Below are 27,149 nucleotides of genomic sequence, written 5' to 3' on the forward strand. Positions count from 1 at the left end.
ATCTGGGGTCTTAGATTTCTCAGTGACCATCAAAGTAATTCGTTCTCAGCAGAGTAATAAATGAGCCTTATTCTCATGAGAAAGGGGATTACTGGGGAAAAGAAAGAAAAAGCCCATATTTCCAAATCGGGGAAAGTGGCAGGAAAGGGAAGGGCACTGAGTAATTACATTCCTGAATCGTAATTCCTCCATTTTCCCTCCCACTGTCCAAACTGACCACATGGCTCATCACTGGCCCAAGGTTACTGGCAGTCACCATCTGATTACTGAAGCAAAAGGCTTTACCACATCCTCTGCTTCCTCACTGTGGGCCTCGCCATGTGACCAGAATGTCCCTCTTTCTACCATTCCTGAAGAGAAACCAGTGCCACCCACAGCTTCATGCTATCTGCTTACACACTCCGTCCCTCCCCCCCCCTCCCCTCCCCAGCCCCATGCCACCTTACCTGCTGCTATAATGCTAACTTTGGGCACTCCCCTCCACCCTACAGCAAACTTGGAGCTCAGTCCCTCCACCTGTAGTTAAGGCTCCGTGCAACTAGGCTCTATCTTTTCACCATAACCCTCCTCTACTCTCTGGCCTGGACCCTGGGTTCCACCTGGAATCCTGCCTCTGCCCCACTTTACCCCAGCACCTCCTGTCTCTGCAACCCACAGGCTAGGAAGTCTGATTAACTTGTTAGAAATGCCTGTCAGAAAGTCCGCATGTGTTTCCAGCACTTTCTCCACAAGGTATGAGGGCCTTGATGTGTTTTGTTTGTTTGTTTGTTTGTTTGTTTAAAAAAAGAAGGCTGACCTGCAGGCCAAAGCTCCTTCCCTGACCCCAAACCCTCCCCAGCACAGGCCCTACCACCCCAGTAAACACCCTTGCCTTCCTCTGGCTCCCAACAACCCCGTCTTGATAGTATCCTCTCCTAGAAGGCCAGGCTGGTTCTAATGTTTTAGGCTAACTTCCCAGGTCTTTCATAACAGTCCTGGGTTGCCAGGACCTAGAGAAGTACTTGCTGCATGAATATGTAAATATTCATTTGAACTTGCATATGGTATGCAGATATACCCCCACCTTTTCTAGAGATTACAGAATGGCTGGGATAGACTTCACTGCCTGCTTACAGCCAAGGAGTCAAGGGCAGGAGTAGATGACTATCTTCCCAAAGCCCCCTCTGTAAAGAAGCAAAGGAGGGCATGAGGATCTGACCCTTTTCCCTCCAGATGGTCCCTTCTCTGCCAGAGCTCTAGAGAGGCTGTCAAGAGCACAAACAGATGGATTCCAGAGCAAAGGCAACCAGGTTTCTGGCTCCTATCACACTCAGATACAGACCAGGGCCAACAAAAGACCCAAAGGGTACAGCTCCCCTTCCCCAGGTTAAAATATCCTCAAGGCTGTGGGTATGGCAGCAGTCTGGGCATTGTGGTACAGAAGTGACTTCCTATTTCCACTTGCCCTTCCACTCCCCTACCTCCTATAACTGCTTGCCTATTAAAAAGGGATCAACATTCTGACCAGACTTAAAGGCTTACTCCTCTCTCGCCAACCCCAACCCCAATGCCAAGGGGCAATCAGACTGCCTCCTGGAAAGGGTTTCTGATTTTAGCTTGCAATTCAGACATGCTGTAGTTTGGGTAACTTTCCACCCCAAACAAAGAGAAAAAAAGAGAGTAATTCTTAGGGCTGTATTGTTCACAATAACAAAAGCTTTGGAGGCAACTCCAAAAGCCCATCAGCAGGAGTGGATGAATAAACTAACCAATTCGCACAATGGAAGAATAGTAAACAAAAGTGAGTCAGCTACTGCTACATGAACACTGAGTGTACATTACAAGATGTTAATAACAACTGCCTTGTGAATACCACTCATTCTTCAAGATCTCTCCCCTCCAGGAAGATTTGGAAGGACTGTCTGAAACTGAAGACACTACACTGTAAACTCCCTGAGGACAAGAGCCCATTCCAGTTTTCCTTGTAAAGCCGATGGAGCACAGGGAATTTGAGTGGAGGAAATGTTGAAAGGCTGGTTGAAATGAAACCTCTTAGCCAGCCTTCCAGATTCCACTGAGCACCTACCCCCATGCTGTCAGTCCTTTCTTTTTTAAGTACACACATGTAAAGTGCCCAAATCTTAAGTGGATAGCTCAATAAAAGAAGTCATCCTTTTAAACTAAAAATCTGATCACAGCACTTTCTTTGCTTTAAACCCTCTGATGGCTCTCCAGTACAAATGGAATAAAACCTAAACTGTCCTCTGTCCCTTGCCAACCCCACTGACATTTTTGAGGCCTCTCATTCACTAGGATCCAGCCACCCCAGCCTTCTTTCTGTCCCTTTAATGTAGCATATGCATTCTGAGCTCAGGGCCTTTGCACTTGCTGTTTCCTCTGCTTAGAGTGCTTTCCCCTTAGATTTTCATAGGCCTCAGTTCAAATGTCACCTCTACAAAGTGGATGGCCAGATGACTCAAAAGGGAAAAAAGTCCACTTTCAGTCATTCAGAATCCCAACACACATTTTCAGTTTCTTCCTAGCGTATGTCACTATCTATAAAATAGTCTTCTTTCTCTGGTTTTGATTACATATTTATTTTCTGTCTCTTACTACTACAGTGTAAGCTCTACAGTGGTGCAGATTCCAGGTCTATGACCCTCCCAGAGGGTGGAGGAATGAGTGGCTGGCACTAAGTCAGCCCCCCAAAAATACCTGCTGAATGAAAGTGTTAATTTCCCAGCTGCCAACAGTTTAGAATCGTATTGTTCTTTGGTCTCTATCCACAGTTGAACTATTAACAACCTTAGGGACTGGACCCCTTCTCCTGTAGCTTAAGTAGAGATTAAGACCCCTAGAGAGCCAGAGAAGTTTGTCTGGAGCTGGAATAAAAAACATAAGGCAGAGAAACTGAAGAGAAACATCAACTGTAGTGGGGGATCCAAGAGGAAGGTGGTGGGGGAGAAACAGGCACAGGCAGGCAGCCGCCCTTCCCTCCAACTCCATAGACAAACGTGCAACGATGGGCAACCATCTGATAATCCTGCCGAAAATAACATGATAACTTTTCTCCCATGGCAGGGGAAGAAAAGGACCTAAGGAAACTCCACAAGTACAGGCTGTTTCTAGAATTTCTCAGCTGCTGATGGAAACTGTGAGTCTCAGCCTAGTTGCACATAACCTCTAAATGTGCCAACTGCACACATCCTGAAATGCAGGGGGAGGGGCTCATGAGTGGCTGCCAAGAGGGAGTGGTGTGAGAATAGTCAAGGTCACAAGCATAATCTGGCCGGCAGGGCTGTGCACACACCACAGTTTGGCCGTGGTCAAGGCCTCAGCCATGGGAGGCATCCCCACAGTGTCTGCAAGATGTGGGGGTGGCTGAAGAGAGAGGTGCAGGGCCTGGGACACAATCTCTGTTCCTAGGGCTGGTCAGGTTACTCCAGAAGCCACTTTGGCTAGTGGCCCAAGTCTGGAGGAGTGGGTGACTTTGTACTTTTTGCACCTTTCTGGGAAAGGTGATGACAACAGTCGTGGCTTGCTGCCCCTGGAAACTAACCAGGGGCCTAGCATCCTGAGAACTTGCCTGGCCTCTCATATGGAACATCTCCAACATTGGAGAAAAATGGTCAGCACTGAAACATATACTTGCCAATCAATGTCACCTGGGCCTGGGATGGCAGAGCACAGACACATGCCATTGTGAGCAGCGGGAAAGAAAGAGGCAGCAAAGGATTTCAGGGCCTAACGCCTCTGGCTCATCCCCTGGAAGAAAAGCAGAGCCAGCTTCCCCAGGCCAACATGGTTCCACCTCGCCCCAGGCCTCATGTTCTCCGTGCTCTAAGAAAACTGGAGTCCACAGGGCTGGCTGGGAGCCATCTAGTTTCCAGGAAAGGATGAGAGTGCCCTGCCCCCCCATGATTTACAGGGCTTTCTTGACTAGCAGGACACAAACATACCCCACCCCCTTTCCTCACAAACCAACCTTTCAGGCTTCCGATAAAAAAGAGAAAAAAACAGCTGTAGGGTCTATCCTCCCCTTCCTCCCTTTGGGAGGACAGCTCAGTAATCCTGGGGCAGGGGAGGTGGTGGTAGAGAAAGGCCTTCAGGTAAGCTGACTGCCTCCTCCCTCAACCTCCATCTGGCAGCAGGGCACACGGGAGAGGCCCTAAGGGGTAAAGAGGGTCTTCACAGAAGGAAAGTAATCAGTGAGATCCAGGAGCAAGTTGTGCCCCAGAGTGGCAGTCAGCAAATATTTATTAAGAACTTACTACGTGATATGCTAAACCACCCTTCTGAAGGTTTAACTAATTTAATACTTCTAATATCTGTGTACAAGAATGCCTATTTCCTAAGATACTCACCAATATTGACTATTAAAATAGTATTCTAGGGGCACCTGGGTGGCTCAGTCGGCTAAGCGTCTGACTTAGGCTCAGGTCATGATCTTGTGGTTTGTGGGTTTGAGCCCCACGTTGGGCTCTGTGCTGACAGCTTGGAGCCTGGGACCTGCTTCAGATTCTGTGTCTCTCTCTCTGCACCTCCCTGCTCATGCTCTGTCTCTCTCTCAAAAATAAATAAAACATTTAAAAAATTAAAAAAAAATAGAATCAAAGTAAATATATCACACATATCCTTTAAGGTTTCTGCTTTAGGTAGTATGCTTGGAAAAATCCTTCCCCACTCTGAAATTATAGAAATATATACCTGTATTTTCCTGATTTATAATTATATTTTTTTATGTTTATTTTTATTTTTGACAGAGTGCAAGCAGGGAAGAGGCAGACAGAGGGGGACAGAGGATCTGAAGCAGGCTCCGCCCTGACAGCAGTGCAGTGATGTGGGGCTCAAACTCAGGAACCATGAGATCATGACCTGAGGTGAAGCCAGACGCTCAACCAGGTACCCCATGTATTTTCTTGCAGTTAAAAAATTTCAATCTGTCCTCTAGAATTTGATTTGTCACAGTGTAAGAAAGAAAATTTAACTTAAAATACCCAATTATCCAATATAACAGTCTATTCTGTTTATAAACCTCAACCATAGAGTCTATAAAAGATAAAAGAACAGAGATAAAGTCAAATACAGGTGGCTGTTGTAGCTAATAAAACATGGGTGCCATCTCTTTCCCTTCCTCCTTCCTGCTCAAGGGGACAGGCTGGCAAGCGAAAACAAGAACAAAGTCCTACCTGCAAAAGGATGACGAGCACAAATATACACAGAGGAGAGCCTGGGACTCCCAGGCAGCACCAAGCAGGAACATGGACCTCCCACAGATAATTGCCAGATGCTTTATATGTTATCTGCTAAACCAGCATGGATTGGACTCTGTCATTTGCATCTAAACACCCCTGTAACTTACCCACAATTCTTTCTTCCTTAATTTTACAGTAAGAATTGCTAGGATTTATTGTTGTCTACTAGGCACCATGGCTAAGCAATTTGTTCTCATGCTCATTTAATCTTCTCAACAAACTTAGTTACGATACAGCCTACAGGACTTCCCTAATTATAACAGGACCAAGGGCAGCTTTTCAGAGTAGGAAAAGACACTGCATGAAACTCCCTACTTTGGAAACATAGAATATTTGCTCAAAATCAGACTGCAACTAGTAAGAAACAATGTCATTATTTGCTAAATTCCTACACGTATTGAGGTCTAGTTTTGGACGTTTCTATTTTGTTCCATTTACCTATCCTGTCCCAATGTCACCCAAAAATTTTTTTTTCTGGTAAAGCAAGTCTAACTCCACTACTTTCTTCATTTTTTATTTTTTAAAAGATTTTATTTTATTTTGAGAGGGGGTAGGGGAGAGGGAGAGAATAAGAGGGAGAAAGGGAGGGGTGCCTGGGTGGCTCACTCGGTTAAAGGTCCGACTTTGGCTCAGGTCATGATCTTGTGCTTTGTGAGTTCGAGCCCCACATTGGGCTCTGTGCTGACAGCTCAGAGCCTGGAGCCTGCTTCAGATTCTGTGTCTCCTCCTCTCTCTGCCTCTCCCATGCTCATGCTCTGTTTCTCTGTTTCTCAATAATAAATAAATGTTTTTTAAAAAAATTTTTTAAAAAAAAAAAGAGGGAGAAAGTGAGAGAAGGAGCCTAGCATAGAGCTTTGATGCAGGGGTCCATCTCACTACTGTGAGATCATGACTTGAGCTGATATCAAGAGTTGGACACTCAACTGACTGAGCCACCCGGCGCCCCTAAAGATTTTATTTTTAAGTAATCTCTACACCCAATGTGGGCCTTGAACTTATAACCCCAAGATCAAGAGTTGCAGTCAGCCAGGTGCCCCATTATTTTCTTTCAATTGTTTTTGGCTATTCTCATACATTCATTCTTTCAGAAAAAAACTTTTAAGTCATCTTGTCTAGTCCCAATACTTCCCTTTGGGAATTCGTCCTATGGAAATCATTTTGAAAGGGGGTACTAGGCTTTAAGGACTGTCTACCTTCGGTTCAGGTCATGATCTCGTGGCTCGGCTTGTAAATTTGAGACCCGCATCAGCATCAGACTGTCTGCTGACCCTGCAGAGCCCACTTCAGATCTTCTGTCCACCCCACCCCTTACCCCTCCCCTGCTTGCATTCTCTCTCAAAAATTACTTAATCATTTTTTTTAAATAAAATAAATAAGTACACAATAGAAGGGGACTACTAGAGTAAGGTACCACAATCCATATAACAAAATGTTTATAGTTTGAGCACAGAGGTTAGGAGCTTCAGTTCTGGGTGAGACAGACTTCAGTGTCAATCTTGAATCTGCTTTTACTAGCTTCAGGGCTTGGGTCAAGTCAGAAATTCAAGACTTATTTTCCTTACACAGAAAAACAAAGCCTACTGACAGTCCCTCCTGAGAAGCAGGTAAGAGAAGTAAATGAGGGGCACCTGGGTGGCTCACTAGGCTAAGTGAGTCTTGATTTCAGCTCAGGTCATGGTCTCATGGTTCTTGAGTTTGAGCCCTGCATCGGATTCTGCCCTGACAGCGGAACCTGCTTGGGATTCTCTGATTCCCTCTCTCTCTGCCCCTCCCCACTCATGCTCTCTCTCAAAATAAACAAAAAAAAAAAAAGAAAAAAAAAAGAAAGTAAATGAGACACTGAATATAAATACATTGCCCAATCCACAGTAACTGTTCGATAAATGCTAGCTATTTGGGGAAAGATTAACATGGAAAGATGTTCATGATATGTTAAGTGGAAAAAAATAAACAGAGCCTATAAAACTATAGGTACAGACATTCCTTAAAATGTATACATTCACAGAAAAAAACTAAAAATGCATAATTGTTATCTCTTGATGGTGGCTTTAATGGTAACTTCTGTTACCTTTTTATTCATCTGCATTTTCTACAATGAACATGTATTACTTTAACAAGAAAGTTAACTTTAAGAGTCCAGTTAGGAAATGGGAAAGGCTTAATGATGACCAGGTGGGAAGGCTTTTCCCCCCTCTTTTTAAAGATCTTAAGAGTGTGGAGATAGATTGCAGTCCTCCTCTGCCCTGGGCTGGACTACATCTGTGCCTGGTTCGCTAACCTGGCCCCCCCAGTGAGCAGGGCTTCAACCTCAGTTCTCTGGGATCAGAACTTCTTGGGCAAGATCCAGGTACCTGTACATCTAGTTCTGAGAGATCATTTCAGGACTGCCGGACTAGACGCAGACTAGTTTTAACATTCTGTGATTTATCTCAACTCTTTGAAGTCAGATCCCCCTCCTCTGCCAAATGGGTCCCACAATCTCTGCCCTGTCTATCCTACAGGGAAACTAGCACTCAGTGAGAGCTCCTTGCAAAGGCAAGTTGTTGGGATTGCAAAGCGTCTGGGTTCCAAGCATGAAAAGCCTCTTAGAGCAGCTTTATAACTTATACTTGGTGGGGTGCCTGGGTGGCTCAGTTGGTTAAGCGTCTGACTTTGACTTGAGGTCCATGAGTTCAAGCCCCATGTGGGGTTCCGTGCTGACAGCTCAGAGCCTAGAACCTGCTTCAGATTCTGTGTCCCCCTTTCTGCCCCTCCCCTCCTCACACTCTGTCTCCCTCTCAAAAAAAAAAAAATTTTTTTTTTTAATTTATATAATTTATACTTGGTTTCCAGATCTGTGTCAACAGGATGGGAGCAGGCAGGCTGAGGCCAGGCCCTTGCCTCAGTATCAAGGCCTGCTTTCTGTCTTGATTTTAAAAAGAAACCTCCCTTTTCTTTTGCAGCTCTGTGAATGACAGTCTACAAAGGACATTTCCCCCCATTGTGAGTGTAGTGGGTTGAATACTATCCCCCAAAATCCTTATCTACCCAAAACTTCAGAATGTGACTTTATTTGGAAATAGGGTCTTTGCAGATATAATTAGTTAAGGATCTTGAGATTAAATCATCCTGTATTTAGGGTGGGCCCTAAATCCAATGACTGGTATCTTTACAAGATAAAAGAGGGAGATTTGGACAGAGGGACACAGTGGAAGGAGATCTGAAGATGAAGGCAGAGACTGGAGTGAGCCAAGGAACAGCTGGAGCCAACAAAAGCTGGAAGAGGCAAGGAAAGATGGCCCCCTCAAGCCTCTGGGGGGAATGTGGTACTGCTGACACCTTGATTTCAAACTTCTGGCCTCCAGAACTGGGAGAGGGTACATTTCTGTTGTTTCAAGCCACCCAGTTTGTGATAATTTGCTAGAGCAGCCATTGGAGACTAATATTTTGATGCTAGAATTAAGGCCTGATCACTTTTATCTGGGGTTCTCTTGGGCTGGCAGACAGAATTCTAAGATGACCCCCAGGAACCCTCACCCTTGGTGTGCGGGCACAACCTACAAACAGGAACTACCACTCCCGTTATTGTGTTACATAATCTGGCAAAAGGGATTTTGCTGGTGTCAGCTAACCAAATTCATTGATCTTAAGACAGAGAAATTGTCGGGGCGCCTGGGTGGCTCAGTTGGTTAAGCATCCAATTTTGACTCCAGTCATGAGTTGCAATTCATGAGTTTGAGCCCCTCATCGGGCTCTCTCCTCTCAACACAGAACCCACTTTGGATCCTCTGTCTCCCTCTCTCTGCCCCTCCCCCACTCATGCTCAAAATAAAATAAAATAAACAAACATTAAGAGAAACTAAAGAAAAAAAAAAAACAAAAAACACAGAAATTACCTTATATGACCAGAACTAATTAGGTGAGCCCTTGAAGGAGATAGGCTCATCCTGGCAAAAGGGATTTGAGGCATAAGGAGTCACCTTGGGAGAAAGTAATCTTGCCAGTGCAGAAGTCTAGCAGACACCAGCCTCACCAAGTGATCCAGGAAAACATCACCAGTAATAAGACATACTGGCATCATGAATGCTTTGATAGGATGCTCTGAAAAGGATGCAACATCATTTTTGTGCTGTTCTTGCCCCAAATGCACAACCCCATTCTAAGAAGAAAAGACACAGGAACTGTTATACACTAGAGGAGATTAAGGAGAAGTTACAACTCAATGCAATGTGGGATCCTGGAACAAAAAAAAGGGCATTAGCGAAAATACTGGTAAAATTCAAATAAGGCCTGCAGGTTAGTTAATAATATTTGCCAATGTTAAAAACTTTTTTTTTTGCCAATGTTGATTTCCTGTTCTTGATAAAAGCACTATAGGATGAGGGATAGAAGGAACTGTTACATTTTTTGCCACTTTAAATCTAAAATTAATTCAAAATAAAAAGTTTAAGAGGAAATGGTCACCTAGGTTATTATAGAGCCATAATGCAGACCCAATGCTTAAGGAGAAATTTTGATGCTAAGGTTAGGATCCCTGCAATTGTATCATGAAAAAACAATTATAAGGAAATGTGCAATACGTTAACAGAGGTTACTTCAGGGTGGCAGGATTACAATTCTTTTTCTCCAATACTTCTTTATACTAAGCATGCATTACTTTATTTTTTTTAATGTTTTATTTATTATAAGAGAGCACAAGCAGGGGAGGGGCAGAGAGGGGGGGAGAACAGAGGATCCAAAGCAGGCTCTGCATTGATAGCTGGGAGTCCAATGTGGGGCTTGAATTCACTAACTGTGGGATCCTGACCTGAGCCAAAGTTGGACGCTCAACAGAATGAGCCACCCAGGCCTGTTTCCGATTCTGTGTCTCCCTCTCTCTCTGCCCCTCCCCCGTTCATGCTCTGTCTCTCTCTATCCCAAAAATAAATAAAAAAATGTTGAAAAAAAAAATTAAAAAAAAAAAAAAAGGGGCGCCTGGGTGGCGCAGTCGGTTAAGCGTCCGGCTTCAGCCAGGTCACGATCTCGCGGTCCGTGAGTTCGAGCCCCGCGTCAGGCTCTGGGCTGATGGCTCGGAGCCTGGAGCCTGTTTCCGATTCTGTGTCTCCCTCTCTCTCTGCCCCTCCCCCGTTCATGCTCTGTCTCTCTCTATCCCAAAAATAAATAAAAAAATGTTGAAAAAAAAAAAAAATTAAAAAAAAAAGAATGAGCCACCCAGGTGCCCCAAGCATGCATTACTTTTGATAATCAGAAAAAAATAAAATTTTCTTTCTTTTTTTTTTAATGTTTGTTTTTGAGAGAGAGGGTGCCAGCAGGGGAGGAGCAGAGAGAGGGGCAGGGCAGAGGATACAAAGCAGGCACTGACAGCAGTGAGCTGAATGCGGGGCTCAAACTCAAACCAAGAACTGCAAGATCGTGACCTGAGTCGAAGTCAGACGCTCAACCCACTGGGCCACCCAGCCGCCCCCAAAATAAAATTTTAAAAAATACCAAACAGTTGCTTGGGGATGCTGTGGTAGAGGCTTTTAAGGTAGAGAGGGTTGTGTTAAGATGGGATAAAAAGGTGTTCCCTGCCTCTGGAGGGCTAGAAGGAGGCAGGAGGTAGCAGTGGACTGGTGCAAAGGATATAGATTTGGGGCCACAGAGTTGTTCTAGGTAAGTGCAGTCTGAACCCCAAGAGAGAGGGCGGGCTGCTGAAACAGAGCAGTAAGTCTTTGACATGGTAACAGCTAAGTGTTCTGGGAGAGTATCAGTACCTTAGAGCCCAGAGCCCTCTAAAACCCCTGTATCCAACCTAAATTTCCAGCCATGCCTGTCACCTGCTCTTCCCTCTATCAGCCCCTGCCCTAAAATGATCACCCCCTGCCTCAGGATAATACATCTTTCTGCCATTATTCACACAGCCCTTCTCTCTAGGGCTCCTCCTCCTTTTCTCCTTTCTCCATAACTTTCAAAACGTGGCTTAATTCCACCTCCAGGAAGCCTTCCCAGACCACTCCTGCCCTAATCACTTCACCTTCTCCCAGCCTGCTTAAGTAGCTCACCTGTTCCACTCAACGTCACTTAACAAACCCACAAGATAGCACATAAACTTCCACGTGTTCTTGGAGCATCTCCACATGGGTTTACAAGCATCTTCAGAACAGAGACAGTGTTTTGCCTGTCTTCCCCGAGTGGAAGCTCTCAGCTGAGCTCCACTGGCTTGTCCCCCTCCCCCACCCATCCTTCAGCAAACTGCCCCTCTGCTGCCACCAGTCACAGTCACATTTACCAAGTCAGCTGTGCCTATGCCCAAGCCTTTTCATGCTGGTTCCATTTGTTTTTGTGGTTATAACTGAACAGCAACTGAAATGTAAGTGCAGAAAGGAAAAGGTTTGATTTCTATGAAAATTAAGTGATCTAGAAAAGCAATTCTGAAATTCTGGTCTTTGAGGACAACCTGGGGTCCCTGAGACCGTTTCAGGAGGGCTGTCAGGTAAAAACTATTTTTATGATAATAATATTAAAATGTTAAAAGCTTTTTCATGCTCATGTTTCAGAGGCTAAATGAAGTGTGGTGAATATAGTGGTCTTGAGTTTTGTAGAGATTTCCAAGGTAAAAGTTTAGGGTATAAACATGTGTGTTTTCAGAGATTAACTCAGTTTATTCTCAGGACTTCAACTGAATATTTACCAGCAAACTTACATTAGACTTATTATAATCTCTCTATCTCATCATGTAATAAATCACTATTTTGAAATCCTGCAGATCAGCAAAAAATGTAAAAGCAATGCCATTCTGTTCTCTCCTTTTTTAATTTTGGAGAACATTTTCATTAAAATATGCTTTTAATGTTAACATGTAATGACCTTATATTATTTTATTTTTTTTTTTCAACGTTTATTTATTTTTGGGACAGAGAGAGACAGAGCATGAACAGGGGAGGGGCAGAGAGAGAGGGAGACACAGAATCAGAAACAGGCTCCAGGCTCCGAGCCATCAGCCCAGAGCCTGACGTGGGGCTCGAACTCACAGACCGTGAGATCGTGACCTGGCTGAAGTCAGACGCTTAACCGACTGCGCCACCCAGGCGCCCCAGACCTTATATTATTTTAAATGAAAACTTTTTTAATTTGCTTTAATTTTTAAAACAGTAAATATCAATAGATTTGGCACATACACAAAAGACAATAATATTAAAGAATCCTAGATCAAAAAGTCTGAGAACTGCTCATCTAGAAAGACAGGTTACAAATGAGGGGAAAAAAGACTAAGTTAGGTGAGTGTATTTAAAAAGTAGATTTCTGCATGTGGAGTCATATGTAACATCTTTTCACTTCTTTAAGAAAAACTAATAAACGGATATATATATTTTTACCCAACAACCTCGCTTCTGAGAATTTCTTCTAGAGTCATAATTACACTTGTAGGAAATGCCATTTGAACAAAGTTATTCACTGCAGCCTCGGACATAACAGCAAAATAGACAAAATAATGGAAACAACCCAACTCAAGTTCTGGGCTGGGGAGAGAGAGAGAGAGGTGACCCACATATCTTGGTTAAAAAATTATCTCACTTCCATATCCTGAATATTGTGCAAGTGTAATAAAAGAATGACCCAAGGGTTCTATGTGCTCATATGGAAAGATCCTATACAGTTGCTAGGTGAAACAAGCAAGGTGCTAAACAACATGTCTAAAGTGCTAACTTGAACCAACTGTAAGAAAAAGGGGGCAGGGGTACAATGTTTCACTGCCTGCCCGGTATGTTGTGTGTACATGTATTGTTGGTTTTTTAACCTTTTGATTTTTGAACTATGTGAACATATAGCCTAGTGAAAAAAATTTAATAAAAGGAAACATGAAATTGCAGGTGATATGTGTAGGTGTGATTTTTATATACAATTTGCAAGTTTAATTAGAGTACCTAGAAACCCAAAGAAAAGGCCTTTCAGCCCTAAATCAGTTTTGGTGAATAAAGAAAAATAGATGCATATGTTTTTAAAGTAAAATGAATTGTTTAAAACATGGATTGTTTTGGGGCACCTGGGTGGCTTGGTCGGTTAAGCGTCCGACTTTGGCTCAGGTCATGATCTCACGGTCCGTGAGTTCGAGCCCCACATCGGGCTCTGTGCTGACAGCTCAGAGCCTGGAGCCTGTTTCAGATTCTGTGTCTCCCTCTCTCTCTGCCCCTCCCCTGTTCATGCTCTGTCTCTCTCTGTCTCAAAAATAAATAAACGTTAAAAAAAAAATAAAAATAAATAAATAAATAAATAAATAAAACATGGATTGTTTTAAAACTCCCTACTTTAAGCTGACTTTTTAAAACTACTGAGTGCCTTGACTAAGAGCCCCTAGGGACCCAGTGGTAACAAATTCAAGACTGTCACCTTGTTCCATCAAACCCCAGCACTCTCCTGGAGGAAGGTAGTTAGGAGGCCTGAGAACACAGTCAGATCTGGACTTTCCAAGGCAGGGAATGTGGTTTCCCACAGCTGGGCATGCCAAGCTCTCTTCAGGCTGATTCTGTGGCCACGCTCCCTCCTGCCCTTGTGGGGGTCCCAGAGAACCCACAGGGAGTTCTGTCTCTGGATGTTAGCTGGGCCCAGTAAGGGGATGTCTCTGGGAGCCTTGGTGACCACAGTAAGGGTAGGCGTCAGAGACCCTGCGGTGAGGCTGCCCTGCTGGCTCCCCCGGAATGCACAAGGCCCCTGGCTGGCAGCAGACTCTGGACTCCTTATCTGCTGGTGTGCCGCCAATCTGCCAGCCTCGAGGTCAGAAAAGTCCCACTGTAGACATCTAGTGAGTCCTGGCTGGGGCCCCAGTGGCATGACCCTTCCACACCCCATCCTCGCATGTCTCAAGGCATTCTGGAAAGAGAAGCAGGACTCCTCCAGAAGATGACTGTGCTGTGACTTCTATCTACAAAAGCAAAGGACCTTCCTTCCCCCTAAATAAGCACCAAGATAACTGGCTCCTTTCCTCTTCATGTTTTTAAGGAAAAGACTAGAATCATCAGCAATTTCATCATTACACTTAGGAATAAAAACAGAACCTGTCTTTGGTCTTCTCCATCAAGCTTCTTGGTCACTAGCAAGCAATGTGACTTGGGAATACCAATTAACCTCTCTAGACCTAGTTTCTTTAGTTGTAAAACAAAGAGACTAGACTGGAAGATTCCCAAAGTCCCTGCAGTTCAACATCCTATTGTCTGTAGTTCTGCAAAATGCCTAAGCATTACTTTCTTCAGGCATCCACTGCAAATAGTTTGAATTATTTTAGCACAGTAGAGAGAAGGAAGTCCCAGTTCCCAGACATATACAATCTATTCACAGCACTACCATTTAGATCCCAAGATCCTGTGAATATTGTACACGGATTCAGGTTCCTCTGAATAAAGTGGGTTTGAGCAGGTAGGGAAAAAGGAAGACTGAGCAGGGTTTGAAAAGAGAACGAGCCCAGTGACTGATATATACCCAGTGCCCAGACCCCCAACTCAATGTTAGTCCTTCCAGCCTATTATCAGCGCAGAAAAGGAATACTTCTATAACCTGAAGAAATCAGAGTAGCTCCCAAAACTAAAGGCGGAAAAAAAAAATCTCTTTTCCTTTTGCCCAGTGATTCTGTGGGACAATCTCCAGCAGGGCACAGAAAAGTGGCCTACTCAGAAAGGCAGGGAAATTGCATCCATGTTCCTAAGGAGGAGATGAATCAACACTAAGGCTGAGCTCATACCACTCCTACAACCCAACCTACCTAAAAGCTTCTGGGACCCCTAAATAATCCACCCCATCCCACACAGATGATGATAATGATGACTGTGATGATGACAAACCTCTACCATGTCCCAGGCACAATCACAACATGCTTCACGGCAGGGAGAACAGGCTCACAGAGGTTAGGAAACCTGCTGGAGAGTGACGGAGCCAGGATTCGAACAGATTCATCTAGCTCAAAAGTCCAGAATTTTCTTACCACCTCATACCATCTTTAGTAGAGTGCTGTCTTCTCTGAACTTAACGGAACACAACAGCGTGGCCTCTCTTGCGTTGCTACCTTATTCTTCGTGTCTGGATGTTCTCTCTCCCCATCAAAAGTCTACAGGAGCCAGGCCTCATCCCCTCTTTGCACTTGGCAGTGGCTACTCCAAGGGCTGAGCACAGACCAGGCCCTGTGTACTGGCTAACCAGAGGGGTGAGGATGCATCTGAGAGTCATAGAACCTGCAGTTCTTATTCTTCTTGCCTAAATGACAAAGCCATTAATTCCGGTTGGTGCCCTTTAGTCATACTTGCAGACCAATGGAAGAAGGAGTACCACTAGTCTATCTCCTAGCTATCCATGATATATGAAAATTCACCTCTGAGCCTCCAACAAGAAATGGAATATTAGTTTTTAATTCCACCCTATAAAAGTCACAATTCTGGACATTCTTTCTCTTGCTTCATCATCAAGATCCTCTCAGTTTCTCTGGCTCTTGTTTAAGACTTAAGGATTAATCACAGATGTTTTGGATAAAAGATCTATTCTGACCTTAGCACTTACCCCTTCCCAAGGTCATAGGGCAAGTTAGAGGCAGAGCTAGGACAGAGACCAGGGTAGCCAGGCCAGTCTCCAGTACATACTACCACCACCACTTCCCAGCAGCCTACCCACGTGGCCTGGGGTTTCCAGGGAAAAATGACTCTAAAGACAAATCCAAACCCAGGGTAAGTCCAGGAAGAAAAGTCAGGTGCAAAGTTGCTCCTGCCCCTATGTTCCTTATGCCCCAGGTGAGCACTCTGCCCTCATCAAATCATGCGTCCTATTGGACACCCAGGCCCTGGCAGACACTAGAGCCTCAAACCCGAAGCCACAACCCCGAGCTGGGAAATTTTTCTTTTACTTTAACTGAACTTCAGAATCATATCCTGAAACTGCTTGGATGGCTATTTTGTCCCATTGCCCTAACCCACCAAGAGAGGGCAGCCTGAGCCATAGCTCCCAACTTGGTCGGTAGGACCAAAAATAGCTAAAAAAAAAAACCAAAAAACAAAAAACCGTGCCCATGGCTAAAGCCAGCTCAGGGTTTATCAGAGTGGCTCCAGTGCCATTCTCCAGCTCCTGCTACTAGTCGGCCGGAAAATCCGCGGCATTTTTTTCTCCAGCTGGTAGGTGATCTGGCCAGGGTAGGAACACAGTTCCCAGAAAGCAAAGTCCGGAGACCAGTGTCCCATCGGAGCTGCCCCAAGAACTGCCCACCAGATTTGCCCATCTACTCCCTCTGCTTTTTCTGTCCTCCTATCTGCGGGTTTCAGGAAGCCTCTCGGCTTTTTAGTGCGGCTGTCTACGTGCCGAACACCGTTCTCTATCTAGCTCCCACATCCCGCGATCTCCAGTCGAAAGGAGTGCAGCTGAGAACCCCCTCCCCTCACCACAAAGTATCCCCCATCGTGGCACCCCAGCCAGGTGTCGCCTCCATCCAGCGTCCGGGCCCATGTGCTGATCCTCCCGGGAGCCTCCCTGCTCTAACCCGAGGCTTCGGAATCCGGAGACGGGCTCTCGGTCCTCGGCGCCGCCAGGCCCCCACTCCCACCCCCACCCCCACCCCCACCCGGTGACCCCAAGCGCTGGAGGCGCGCCGCTTGTCGGCGCGATGCCGCACGGTTGGGCACTGCGCGGTCCCGCCGGTACGCACGCTCTCCGCCCTCACCTGAAGCTCAGGCGGACGCCACCGGGGCCTCGCGCAACCTCACAAGCCTGGCCCTCCGGCGGCCCGCAACGGCAGCGGCAGCGGCAGCTCGGTCGGTGCGTCCGCGCGGGTAGCCCGCGTGCCCTCGCCCCCCTGCCTGCGTCCGTCCCCGCCACGACGCGCATGCCCCGCTATATAGCTTGCGCGTCAGCGACAGGGCCCACCCCCGTCCCTGGGCCCCGCCCCACCCTCGCCCCACCCTGCTCTCCCCAGGGCCTGCCACGTGGGGCCCCGGCCCACGATAGGGCGACGTGCGCGAGCTGTCAGCCCGCCGCGCGCTCCACCCGGCCCAGCGCCGGCACCTCGCCGGCCCAGGCGGAGACCTAGCTCTCCGGGATCCTAGGCGGACCAGCTTCATCTTGTAACCGTTCTGCGAATTCCATTCTTCATTCACTTAGGCCCACAGACTGACTCCTCCTTCCTCTGGAAACTCCCATTTAGACCTTTCCCTCTCCACGTGGGAACCTCTTACAACCTGGCCTCCATCCCTTAGCAGTAAGACTGCTACTCACCTAATATGTATGTCTATAGTTTAACACTTTTGATTAATGTAAAAAGCTTCTCAACCTCCAACTCAATTCTGAAATGTGCCCTAAAAGGGGACGCCCCATAGACGATGTTTCTTCTCCATATTTCAACCAGCCAAAAGAACAAAAATTAAAATAATTTCCTGTTCAAGTTCCAAGTAAACTATACTATACTCACTTTCCAATTAAATGTCGCACAACCCCTCCCCCCCAATAATCAGGCTCTTTAAGGGAACCACATTTCTGAATCCCAGTCAGGGAGAAATGTTAATTTGGGGGTGAGGCGTGTCCTAGGAGTCTCCTCCGTTGTGGGATAGTCCTATTGAGATGGATATCAAGCCTCGGAAATGGAAATTTCTTGAGAAAATAAGCCACCCATTAAACGCCCATTGTTCTATTCTGGTGGACATCAGGATTATTTCCTCTACAGCTAAGCCAGCTGCCACCTGGGTCTAGGGGACCCACAGGAAAGGTCTTCTAGCAGAACTGTAGCCAGTTGGTATCCAGGTACCAGTTGTAGCTCAATGTCTGGTGCCTAGCTGGCACTTAGTGTTTCTGTGAATTTGCACAGGGAAGGGGCCCCGTATCCCATGCTGCAAATTCTGGAGAGAAGAACCCTCATGCTGGCAGTGCAGACAATCCCTGGAGCATGTAGCAGGGAGAATCCAGAGTTCAGTGGCAGCTTGTTCCTAAGGACTGGGTAAAGAGGGAAAAAGAAAGCCTTGAAACAAAGCCAGAAGAGGCCAGATTGTTTATGCCACTCGTGAAGAGACTAGCCCGGCCCTGGTTGTTCTAAAATTGAATTATTCTCATCCTGCAATTACAGTCGATGCTCCAGTTGGGTAAGGGGTGGGGTGATAGTCCTCTCATTTTCCAAGTGATTTCAAAGTAATGGTATCTCTTGCAGAATTTCCCTCAGAGCCCCTTCATCTTTGTAATAACCCTTTATATTTGTCCTTCTTGGTTAAACTCAGAGTATTTTTCAGACATTATGTCACCCATTGGGACTTAATCCCATCTCCAATGGGCTGTCAGAAATGGTCCAGTCTATACCATTCCTTCCTTTTCTTAAAGTACTGGAAAGGGAATGAGCAGCTGAGCCAGAGATTAAATCAAACAAGAATGCTTCTAACACATACAGCTCTGAAAAGTTTTTAAGGCTATAAATGCATATTACACAGGGGTGTTAATCTTTTCTTAAACCTGAGGTCCAAAAATAATCCCATGGCTCTTCCAGGCAAGGTGTCAGCACTACACACAGGGAAACAAGGCAAGAAGGCTCCTGTCAGACAGGAGGAGGCAGGACAAGACACCCCACCACAGGGCCTACGACAGCATTTCACTTGTTTGCAACCAGACTGAAGGGTAGAGTTGCCAAAGTCCACCAAAACTGATAAGCTATCAGTAATCCATTAGGGGAATACAATTAATTATTAACATAGCTTAAAATCAAAGGGTTTTAACTCTTCACATCCAGCCCCACACAAAATTCTTCAGGTGAACCGTAAGTCTCTCCTTGTTGCTGAGTAGTACTCAATTTTTTATGCCTGGTGCCATGCTTGGGCCCACAATTCTATATTTCTTTCTGCATAATATGCCTTTTTCCTCTTATAAGCCACATTTCCACTCATTAAAATTCTAACTTTTCAAAGCTACTTCGCTTCAGAAAGCTTCTTGATTCTTCTGTGGCACATCTGACCTATCCTTTCAAACTCTTTTGACTGTAACCCACATTAAAAAATATTTTACACGGCAACTCCAGTATAAATAACATTATAGCAAACAAATGTTTTCCAGAATTTCCCTAATACAATAATACCTTGGTTTGTGAGCATAATTCGCTCACAAATTCCGGAAACATGCTTGTAATCCAAAGCACTTGTATATCAAAGTGAATTTCCCCACAAGAAATAATGGAAACTCAGATGATTTGTTCCACAACTCAAAAATATTCACGTAAAAATGATTACAATAATACAAAATAATAAAGAAAATACAAAATATAAAGAAAAATAAACAAATTAACCCACACTTACCTTGAAAACCTTTGTGGCTAATGTGAGGGTTATTGTGTAGGACAACTTTCACTATCACTAACTGAATCACTGCTATCTATTGGCTCAATGGAATCTTCTTTTCAAGCAACTTTAACAAGGCACTTGCTTTTGCCTCCTTTTGAGGATTTCATGGAAATGTGACATTGCGTTGTCGTTAAACAGTTTCATCACTCACACTGCTACAGACTTATTCAGGTGGTGTTTTTCTACAAAATTTTGCAGTTTCCCACATTTTACACACCTCCCTAATATCATTTGAAGTGAGTGATTCTTCCACCTTTTCCCCCTCCTCTGAAGAAGAAGAAATGCAGATGTAGACTTCTTACAAAATCTTGCAATTTTGGCCACTCACAAACTTCCTTCGTACTTCTCAGTGATTTCCTACTTCCACCATAATCATCTCCTTCCTCTTACTGCCTTTCTTTTCAACATTTTTCTGCACGGGGGCCATTGTATACCCTTGCACGGATGTTGACTACAGTACAGTATTAATAAACTCTTGTCATATCCTATATTTAATATAACTGGCAATAAGGCAGCAGAGGAAAGGGTCTGTATCTGCAGGCAGCCTGACCTAGAATGAAGCCAAGCATTCTTAAGCTTACTCTTGTATGGAAAAGCAAAGGACTGTCCATAGGTGCTCTGAAGTGACAGATACACTAGTGCCAGTTGTGGGCACCTTCCAATGTTCTGAAAACTCACTGATTTCTGCCAAACACTGCAGCCTGAGACAGCATCAGAGCATGGAAGACAATCACCCACAATTCCGCAGCGAGAGACAGAGAAGAACCATTGGCTCAGTTGTGATCATGTGACATTTGGCATCACATACTGCTCATATTGCAAGACATTACTTTTTATCAAGTTAAAATTTATTAGAAATGTTTGCTCATCTTGCAGAACACTCACAGAATTACCTGCAATCTAAGGTTTCACTGTACATGCAATGTACTGATATTTTATATTTTACTTCAATTTCAAGTTTATTTAGAGAGAGAGAAAGCGAGAGTGTGTGTGCACATGTGTGTGTGCAAGCAGAGGAGGGGCAGAGAGAGAGGGAGAGAGAGAGAGAATCCCAAGCAGGCTCCACACTGTCAGCGAAGAGCCAGACTCAGGGCTTGAACCCATGAACCCTGAGACCATGACCTGAGCTGAAATCAAGAGTTAGACATTTAACCAACTGAGCCACCCAGGTGCCCCTGCTTCAATTTTTTTTTAGTGATAACAAGCCCACTAAATTGATTTCAGGACCCAATATTGGGTTATGATGCATAGAATTAAAATATTTTATATGGTTCAGGCCTGGGTGGCTCAGTCTGTAGAACATGCAACTTCTTAATCTCAGGGTTGTGAGTTTAAGCCTCACATTGGGTATGGAGCCTATTTTAATAATTTTTTTTTTTCAACGTTTATTTATTTTTGGGACAGAGAGAGACAGAGCATGAACGGGGGAGGGGCAGAGAGAGAGGAGACACAGAATCGGAAACAGGCTCCAGGCTCCGAGCCATCAGCCCAGAGCCTGACGCGGGGCTCGAACTCACGGACCGCGAGATCGTGACCCGGCTGAAGTCGGACGCTCAACCGACTGCGCCACCCAGGCGCCCCTAGAGCCTATTTAAAAAAAACAAAAAAACCCACCACATTTTATGGTTTATGGTACTTGCATTTCCCCCTTATTTCAGTTTTATTTCTAACTTAATTTGACCTTAAACTGTCTGGATTATCAAAGATTTCTGCATCTCCTAACATAACATCTTGCATGTAAGAAATTCTCAGCATTTGATGGATGAATGAATAGGCCAGCTCACTAAAAGTTTGAAGTTGGATGATATTTAAGGGAACTAAGCACAAAAACCTGACATTTTCTTGACTATTTCCTTTTTGACAAGGTACCACAGCTACCAGCCAAAAGATATGCAGATTACCCATAGCTGAAGCCAATGAAACAGCCTTGGGGAAGAAGCCAGAGAAATAAAACCCCAGCTATGAGCGTGTATAAAATGGGATGGGGACTCAGAAAACAAAAATTCGCTCTGTGGTTTCTGTTGACAAGGTAGGCAACTTGATCAGGAGGGTGGGCCAAAGATCCCCTTTCTACTCCTCAGCTCTCAGAACAGTTGAAAGAGACTGGAGAGAGAAACCAATGACCAGGTAAGATAGTTTCAAGTGGAAAAATGAGTTTTCCATGTTAATTAAAAAAAAAAATTTTTTTTTTAAATGTTTATTTACTTTTGAGGGAAGGAGAGAGAGAGGAGGGGGGAAAGAGACAGAGAGGGAGAGAACGAGTGGCGGTGGGGCAGAGGCAGATGGAGACACAGAAACCAAAGCAGGTTGCAGGCTCTGAGCTGTCAGCACAGAGTCCCACGCGGGGCTTCAACTCACAGGGCTCCAACTCACGGGGCGTGAGATCGTGACCTGAGCTGAAGCTGGACATTCAACCGACTGAGCCACTCAGGCGTTCCAAGTTTTTCATGTTTTTGCATGTTTTAATGAATTTAAGAGGATCAGAGGAAATGTAAGTTTCTGGTTTACCCAAAATCATGTCAGAGCACCAGCACTCCACACTCTGTCAGCCAAAAGAGCTAGAATCCTTTCAGCCTCAGTCATTTCTGTTCTCATCTAATGCTTTCAGCAGACAAAAAAAAAAAAAAAAAAAAAAGCCAAATGGTAAAAATAACACTTGATTAAGTAACAACTATAGGAATTTTCCCATTTCGTCTAAGATAACTTAGTTTGTTGGCATACAATTGTTCATAGTATTCCCTTATAATCCTTTTTATTTCTGTCAGGTCAGTAATCCCCTTTCATTCCTGATTTTAGTAATTTGAGTCTTTTCTTTCTTTGCCAAACTAGCTAGAGGTTTGCCCACTTTTTAAATATTTTCAAAATTGATTTTGTTGATTTTCTCTCGTTTTTCTATTCTTTCATTAATTTCTGCTCTGATCTTTATTAGAAAATATCATTGTTTTTGCCCTGTCCCTTGCATGAATGTTTAGCTGGGAAAAGAATTCTAAGTTGATGCTGCATTTTTATTATTCCTTTTGTGTTAAGCATCTATTGTTGAATGATGACAGTCTGCTGCTAGTTTGATGAACTTCATAAGCAATGTCTTTCACCTCTTAACTGTTGCTAAGATTCTGTCTTTAGGGTTCTATAGTTTCAGTACAGTACATCTAGAAGTGAATGTGCTTTTCTTTATCCTCAGTTTCTCCAAGTAGAGAATTGATATTTGTTTTGAATTCTGGAAAATCCTACCTTTTCATATTGTGTCACTCATTCTCTAAGCTGCAAGAGCTCCTATCAGACAAACATCAACTTTCTCATTTTCTTTTTTTCCTCCTCCGGTCACTTTTCTTGCATAGTTCCCATTTATACCTCTTTGGGCTGCAATTCAATTGACTTTGCACTTATTTCCGCAGGGCTCAGCATCTCTCACCAGTCTGAGCCAATCTTCGTGGTAATTTTTCAGCTTGTGATCCTTCCACATGCTCCTAATATAAATTCAGCCTGCACATACCTACATGTGGCCCAAGCTTTGAGATCTCTCACGAATGCCTTTTTACCCCGGAGTTCCTTGCTGCTGATGGTTGGCAGGGACCCTTGACTCCCCTTCTAGATTCCAGCTCTCCTCATCCAAGAGCTTTCAGTCCTGGGATCCTGTACCTCATACGGTGTGAGACCGTATCTTCTATCCTTAACTGGAACAAGAATCCTGGGGGCTCCTGCTCCTGCATTTTTGTCTGTATCCCTGGGAGCTGTGTTGGAATCAGCTATTACCATTCTGGCTTCCCTTTCTTTCTTGTACCTTGATATTTTCTTTCCTTTTTCCTTTCCCATTCCCCATTCCATTTCCCCCCAATTCAGCTACCTAACCGAAGGAAAAAATCTTTTTTTCTATTTTGGCCAACATTTGTCAGTATGGTCAGTTCAGTCTTCCATGTTGCCAGAGGTCTCCCTAGTTTACTCACATAAAAAAAAAATATTTTATTTTTTAGAGCAATTTAAGGTTCACACAAACTGAGTGGAAAGTAGAGATTTCCCATGTACACACAGCTTCCCCCACTACCAATATCCCCTACCAGAATGACCCATGTGTCACAACTGATGAACCTACATTGACACATCATAATCACCCAAAGTCCATAACTTATATCAGGGTTGATGCTTAATGTTTCACATTCTACAGGTTTGGATGAATATATAATGACATCTATCCATCATTACAATATCATACAGAAATGTCCTTGCCCTAAAAACCTTCTGTGCTCTGCCTGTTCATCCCTCTCTCTCCGCAACCCTGATCTTTTCACTGTCTCCATGGTTTTTCCCTTCACCAGAATATTTGGAATCACACAGCATATACCTTTTCAGATTGGCTTTTCAGTTAGTAATAAACATTTAGGTTTCTTCCATGTCTTTTTGTGGCATGATTTTTTTTTCTGCTGAATAATATTCCATTATCTGGATGTACCACATTTTATTTATCCTTTCACCCACTGAAGGACATCTTGGTTGCTTCCAAGTTTTGGCAGTTAACGAATAGAGCTGCTATAAACATCTGCATGCAGGTTTTTGTGTGGACATAAGTTTTCAACACATTTGAGCAAATAGCAAATACCAAGGAGTGTGACTGACTGCCAGAGAATATGGTAAGAGTAGGTTTAGTTTTTGAGGAGTCTGGCTAAAGGGTTATCAATTTTGTCTTTTCAGAGAAAGATCCTGAATTCATTGATTTTTTTTTTTTTTTTTTTTTTTTTTTTTTTTTTTTTTTTAGTTTCTATTTCATTTATTTTTGCTCTAATCTTTATTATTTCCTTCCTTCTACTGGTTTTCGGTTTTGTTTTCTAGTCCTTTAGGTGTGAAGTTCGGTTGTTAATTTGAATTTTTGTTTCTTGAGGTTGGCCTATATTGCTATAATCTTCTCTCTTAGAACACCTTTTGCTGCATCCCAAAGATTTTGTGTTGCTGTGTTTTCATTTGTCTCTCCGTGAATTTTTTAATTTTCTCATTGATTTCTTCTTTGACCAACTCATTGTTTAGTAGCATGTTATTTACCTCCATGTATTTGTGTCTTTTCCAGATTTTTTTCTTGTGGTTGATTGCTAATTTCAGACCATGGTCAGCAAAGATGCACGGCAGGACTTCATCTTCTCTAATTTGTTAAGACTTGTTTTGTGGCCTACCATGTAATCTGTTCTGGGTAATGTTCCATGTGCACTTGAAAAGAATGTGTTATTCTGCTGGAATGTTCTGAATATAGCTGTTAGGTCCACCTGGTCCAATGTGTCATTCAAAGCCACCATTCCCTTCTTGATTTTCTGTTTGGGTGATCTATCCATTGATCTAAGTGGGGTATTAAAGTCCCCTGCTACCATTATATTACTATCAATTACTTTCTTTATGTTTGTTATCAGTTACTTTATGTATTTGGGTGCTCCCACCTTGGGTGTATATTTACAATTTTTATATCTTCATGATAGATTGTTCCCTTTATGATCATATAGTGTCCATTTATTTTTTAGTTTTGTTTAACATTTATTTATTTTTGATAGAAAGAGACAGAGAATGAGCAGGGGAGGGGCAGAGAAAGAGGGAGACACAGAATCCGAAGCAGGCTCCAGGCTGTGAGCTGTCAGCACAGAGCCTCACGTGGGGCTTGAACCCACGAACCCTGAGATCATAACCTGAGCTGAAGTTAGTTGCTCAACCGACTGAACCACCCAGGCGCCCCATATCGTGTCCATTTTTGCTTAAAAAATTTTTTTAACTGGAATAAAGCACACATAACCTTTGCTACTTTAACCATTTTATTATTTTAAGTAATCTCTACCCCCAATGCGGAGCTCGAACTCACAAGATCAAGAGCATGCTCCACCAACTGAGTCAACCAGGCAGCCCCTTGACTTTTATTAGTCTTTCTTTTAAAGTCTATTTTGTTTGATGACAAGTAGTGTTATGCCAGCTTTCTTTTCACTTCCATTTGCATGATAAATGCTTCTCCATCTCTTCACTTTCAGCCTGCAGGTGTCTTTAGGTCTGAAGTTAAGTCTCTTCTAGGCAGTATACATGGATCTTTTTTATACATTCAGTCAGTGTTACCTCTTTTGGAGTGTATGTAAAAAAACTGCCAAACTGTCTTCCTAAGTGGTTGTACCATTTTGCATTCCTACCAGCAATGAACAGAAGTTTCAATTGTTCCATATCCTTGTCAACATTTGATTTTGTCAGTGTTCTGGATTTTGGCCATTCTACTGGGTGTGTATCTTGTTTTAATTTGTAATTCTGTACTGACATGTGATGCTCAGCATCTTTTCATATACTTATTTGCCAAGTGTATATCTTTTTTTTTTAAGTTTTTAATGTTTATTTTTGAGAGAGAGACAAAGTGTGAGTGGGGGAGGGGCAGAGAGGGAGACACAGAATCGGAAGAAGGCTCCAGACTCTGAGTTGTCTGCACAGAGCCTGATGACGGGCTCGAACCCATTAACTGTGAGATCATGACCCGAGCCGAAGTCATATTCTAAACCAACTGGGCCACCTAGGCGCCCCTACCAAGTATATATCTTTAATGAGAAGTCTGGTCATGTCTTTTGCCCAATTTTTAATCTGGCTGTTTGTTTTCTTCCTATTAAGAGTTCTTTGTATATTTTGGATAAGTCTTTTACCAATATTTTTGGCAAATACTTTCTCCTAGTCTATGGGTCATTTTCTCATTCTCTTGATTTTCCTCATTTTTTAAAAAAAACAAAATAAATCCAGACAGGAAAACTAAGAAACTCAGATAAAGCTAGGTATGGAGCCACAAAGTGAAAGTAGGGTCTTCTCCAATAATCTCAAATCACTGAGAAATTTCAGGCACAAATTTTGTTTTCAATGTAGAGAGACAGTCATTTAAAAAAACTTCTTCCTTTTTCACACCATTCAACAAAATGTTGCCCAATGAAAAGGGCCCTATAACATTGTACAGAAATTAGGTTCTGTCTAGGGGTGGCTAGATGGTTCAGTCCGTAGAGCATGTGACTCTTGATCTGGGGTCATGAGTTCAAGTCCCATGTTGGGCAAAGAGCCTACTTTTTAAAAAATTGGTTCTCTTGAGAATGAGTTCAAGAAGCACTGCACCATTTCAGAATGGAGTTTCTAAATAAACTGAAAGAGATGTAGTAGTGAAGCAAGCAACCAGGGTGCTTTGGGAAGGTATTTTTAAGGGGGTACAGACACACTGTAAAGTATATGGAAAGAAGGGCAAGCATTAGAATAAGGGGAGAGAAGAGGCCACTCTTGGAGCTTTCACATAGGCTAATAGAAACTGTCTGATGGGAAAACAGATTTGAAAAACAACACATACACACACACCCCTCAATTGTCCCAGAAGACTATTAGTCTTATTTTCCAAGAAATCTTACTACCAGATCACAGTGAAATTACCTAATATTACTGAAGCTGCACCTTGCTTGCTGAGTAATAAATCAGTAATTCTAACAAATGCTATACAGCTCTACAAAGGAAAAGAACTATATCAATATATCAACAGCACTATTTCAAATACAACTACATGTTTATACAAATTTGTTTTTATTTATTTCCCACCCCACAGCCCAATCATTGCACACTAAGACTGAAAAAAAAAAAAGCAAGAGAACAGGAA

General features: G+C 43.6%; 1 protein-coding gene across 3 annotated transcripts in view; it reads right to left on the minus strand.

The window, feature by feature from the left end:
- The window catches only part of SLC39A14 (solute carrier family 39 member 14), a 43,528-nt gene extending 26,478 nt beyond the window's left edge, over positions 1-17,050 (minus strand). For 2 of the 3 annotated variants that reach the window (XM_025933036.2, XM_086703482.1), the window contains exon 1: positions 16,882-17,049. The gene's annotated coding sequence lies outside the window, so the exon portion shown is untranslated. Of the gene's footprint in view, positions 1-16,881 lie in introns of all 3 variants that reach the window. The other variant, XM_086703483.1, reaches the window with a different exon arrangement.
- Positions 17,051-27,149: the final 10,099 nt, after the last annotated feature.

This window comes from Puma concolor, chromosome B1 (genome assembly GCF_028749965.1).
Source record: "Puma concolor isolate L17-30 chromosome B1, mPumCon1.1.hap2, whole genome shotgun sequence".
Classification (NCBI taxonomy): Eukaryota; Metazoa; Chordata; class Mammalia; order Carnivora; family Felidae; genus Puma; species Puma concolor.